This window comes from Lactuca sativa, chromosome 2 (assembly GCF_002870075.4).
Source record: "Lactuca sativa cultivar Salinas chromosome 2, Lsat_Salinas_v11, whole genome shotgun sequence".
NCBI lineage: Eukaryota > Viridiplantae > Streptophyta > Magnoliopsida > Asterales > Asteraceae > Lactuca > Lactuca sativa.
The window spans coordinates 23,464,349-23,468,374 of NC_056624.2; the positions used below are offsets into that span (position 1 = coordinate 23,464,349).

General features: G+C 29.7%; 1 long non-coding RNA gene across 1 annotated transcript; it reads left to right on the plus strand.

Moving 5' to 3' along the window:
* Positions 1-2,217, plus strand: LOC128132010 (uncharacterized). Its single transcript, XR_008229937.1, has 3 exons — positions 1-576; positions 684-770; positions 2,050-2,217. It is a non-coding gene; the product is annotated as an uncharacterized LOC128132010 (long non-coding RNA).
* The last annotated feature ends 1,809 nt before the right edge of the window (positions 2,218-4,026 follow it).

The window sequence follows — 4,026 nt, forward strand, 5'->3', positions numbered from 1 at the left end:
CTCACCTTTTACTCACGAGATTTCCTCCCCATATCCTCTATTTTTACCTTCTTATAACCCATACATAAAAATCAATTAGCCATTCAAGATCACTCCCAAATTCAGCCCCTCCCTCACTCATTTCCCAGCAGAAAACGAGAGCAAGAGAGGAGCTCTTGCCCTCTCGGTTTGGACAGCAAAACAGGAATAGAAAAGGCTGCTGTCCCTCTTCCCTTTTCTCCCTTCAAACCATCCCCATCACCACCTTTTTCCTTCAAGTTTGATCAGGTCCATAAGCCAAAATGATGGCTTAATCACAGCCCCTTTTTCCTTGTTTGTTACTTGACTGAAATCACCCAAATACACTCTTTAGTTGCTGAATTTTCGAGAACCTACACACACAAATAGTTGCTGAACTCCAGGTACCAAATAAGCTCCTAAAAACCTTCCTGTTGCTGCCATTTATCGAGATCATAACAGTCCATTGAAAGTCATTTTTGAGTGACATAGATCCCATGACAACCTCTTCCATGATGCCTAGAAAGATGGTGTTCAACTCATGATATAACAATCCTTTGTGATAGTATTAGAACAAAGGTATACATAAAAGTTTTACTTATGTTTTACATCTTAAAAATAACCCACAAGTTGTTATGAATAACTAGTTGTAATATCTAACTTAATCTGTCATCATCTATGTTAAGTCCTCCCAAAGAATACTTCCGTCACGAGCCTTCGAGAAACCGGGAACATCTCGACATCTTTGAACCCGATAACGACACGCAACTAAAGTGAGTTTTCTACGGCCCCTCTTTTATGTTTTACAAGTTTTGGGGGATAATACACACTAAACAAGTTATAGTTGAAAGATTTAAAGGCTTTAATAACTAAAAATACAAGTTATGTCACTAAACATACCTAAGCTCAAATTTCAGCTTTTCACAGTAAAGTTATGGTCTGTTCACGGACTGTTTTGCCTTACTTAAACTCAATGGATTTCAAAACTGTACAATATGGAAGTAGTTCATGTTAATACCTTTCTAAGGACTACTTGCACGGGTTCATACGATTTTTCTACAATTTATAATGATTTTTACAAAACTGTCTATCATTTCAGAACATTTTCGGACCTGTCTGTAAAAATGAGTATTTTCACTCAGGTTAGGAACCACTTAAGCTTAGGATAAAAATTATGGACAAATTAGACTCATTTTCTAAACTTTGAGAGTTTACGGATCTAGATTTCGACTTATGATGATTTTTCTATGATTTTTCTAAAAACATGGATAGAATTGCCCTTTTTGATTTATCTTGCTGTTTGGACTTTCAAATATATATACAAAGTGTTGTGATAAATAAGAAGTACACCCATTATGATATTGTTTGGTTCACACATATTTTAATAGTTACAAAAGTGTAAATTATAACAAGTACTTCTAATATGATCATGTTGAAAACCTCATAAGATATGATGATTTGGACTATATCGATTTTGGACACTCACAGCCGGGGTGCTGTATAAACTTTGTTATTCACTTACAGTCGGAGTACTGTCTAAACATATATATGGTCACTTACAGTCGACGTACTGTTTACACTCGTAAAGGGACACATATTACCGTTGTCCTGTTAGAACTTGGTAGTTTTACATTTTTAAGCATTACCGCCAAAAGTCTTTAAATCCAAACAATCGGGAATTATAACAAAGTCCCGGAAATAAATATACTAAGACACACTGGGATGAGGTTGTATGTAGTATGAATATTGTTTGTAGATTGTTAAAACGATTGTTAGTGTCTATCTATACAAACACTAAATATTTTGCTTCTCATAAATATGTTAAAAATTTACTTTTATGGTAAGTAAGTAATATAGGTACTCATATTAGATTTCAAGTATCGGTTCTCATACGAAGCATATCGGTAACATTGTTGGACATGTTTTGCACAATTTACTTCGTTAAACATCCCATGTCTTATAAAGATTTCATGTTATAAAACCTACGGAGTCAAAACCTGTGGAACTCACCAACAATTTTTGTTGACGTATTTTAAAAATGTGTATTCTCAGGTAACTAAGGAGCCGGAGGTAGGACATCGGTTCTAAGGAAATTATAGTTCCTTTCTTTTGGGAATAATCTTGAACTGTTTTTATTTACTGATGTGTGTTTAAACTATGAATATGTAATTTCAATTCCAACACTTTAAGGTTTGTAACATATTGATTTAAATATATTAAGCGTTCGATATATGTGGTTGACTATGATCCAATTGTATAACGTCGCAACCCCGGCGATTTCCGTCGCGGGTCGGGGTGTGACATATATATATATATATATATATATATATATATATATATATATATATATATATATATATATATATATATATATATATATATATATATATATATATATCACCTTCCATAACATATGATCAATAACATGAATCTAATCTAATTTGCATTAGAATTCCAACCACAACATACAATGATATTCTTAAAATAATACTTAAACCAAGAAAACACAAAAAAGAATTAGTATATACAAAAGTTAAAAATTAAAAACTTCAACATACATGGCTCGAAAAATGGTCCAAAGCCCTCAAACAAACACAAAATAATTTTAAACTTGTTTTCTTTGTGAATTTTGTATGTGATTTGTATTTGTGTGTCTACTCAAAGAGAGTAGCCCTTTATAATAGACTATCCATTAATTGTTTATTAAATATATTATATAAGTTATAAAATCTTTGAATTGTTAATCATTATTAAGAGACTTTTGAGTGATATTCATTATAATAGGAGGTTTCAAATACATGAGGTTTAAGGAAAAATGTCTCCTTTATAAGTATAGTATGACTAGTAAAACAATCATCGAAGCCCTGTTCTCCCTTTAATAATTAAAACAATCTATTTGATTAGGAAATGAAGCTTTCAACATATGGGTATCAAACACTTAATTGCATTAAGAAACGTAGCTATCTATATATTGACACCATTTTGTATCAATAAATGGATAGATAAATTATTTGACAAAAATATCCATATGTCTGACACAAATATAGGGAAACAACATTAGATATGCGTATTATGTAAAAGGACATTTGTCATGAAAGATATGCATAGCAACATCATTATTCATGCAAGTAAACAAAAGCATGTAAAATGCACATGCAAACAAATTCCGTTGATAATATACGTTATTACCAAGGATCATTATTTTTTCAAATATATAAAAAAAAGACATATATGTCGCTAAACTCGTGAATTGGCCTAAGGCGCAATTCTTTTTTTAGTAGTTTGCGAATTTATTAATGTTCGTGACAGTTGCATATTTTCACAAACAAATGTTAGATCAATTGGATAAAATGTTTGTTGAAAGGCACCCACTAAACCCAAATTTTATTAGACAATATAAAAGAAAATTTTGCAAGAAATACTTGGGGAAGGATTAAAATTCACATCATCCAACATATTAACATAAGGCATTAAGTAATCTTTACAAATATTTTATATATTTTTAAATATAACAATAACATTGTTGTTAAATTTGATATAATAATTTATATACAAAGTTGATATAATATATTGATTATTTTAAATTATACGATAGTATATTCATCTATTATAGCTGCATCAACTCAACAGTTTGAATGATTTCTACTCGCGGGTTACTTATAAATAAAATTAAATATAATATATAGTTTAATGTTATTTAATGTTGTAGTTATTGTTAATTATTTTTTAAAATTTTATTTGCTTACACTTTTAATTTCTATCATTATCATTATTTATAACTTCAAACATTGTTATTTTATTTTAAAGGTGACAATATAATCATTTATATAGAGTTATTTTTAACTACTGTAATTGTAAGTTATTTTAAGTTACTTATTTGAAAACTTTTAACGATTATAAAAATATATTTATGAAATATTTTACTTAGATTGATATTATAATTTAGATATTGCATTTAGCACTATAATTTCATCATTTTTCACTATTTACAAAATATTCTTTGGGTTTTTTAAGTGGAACCGAAGTTTA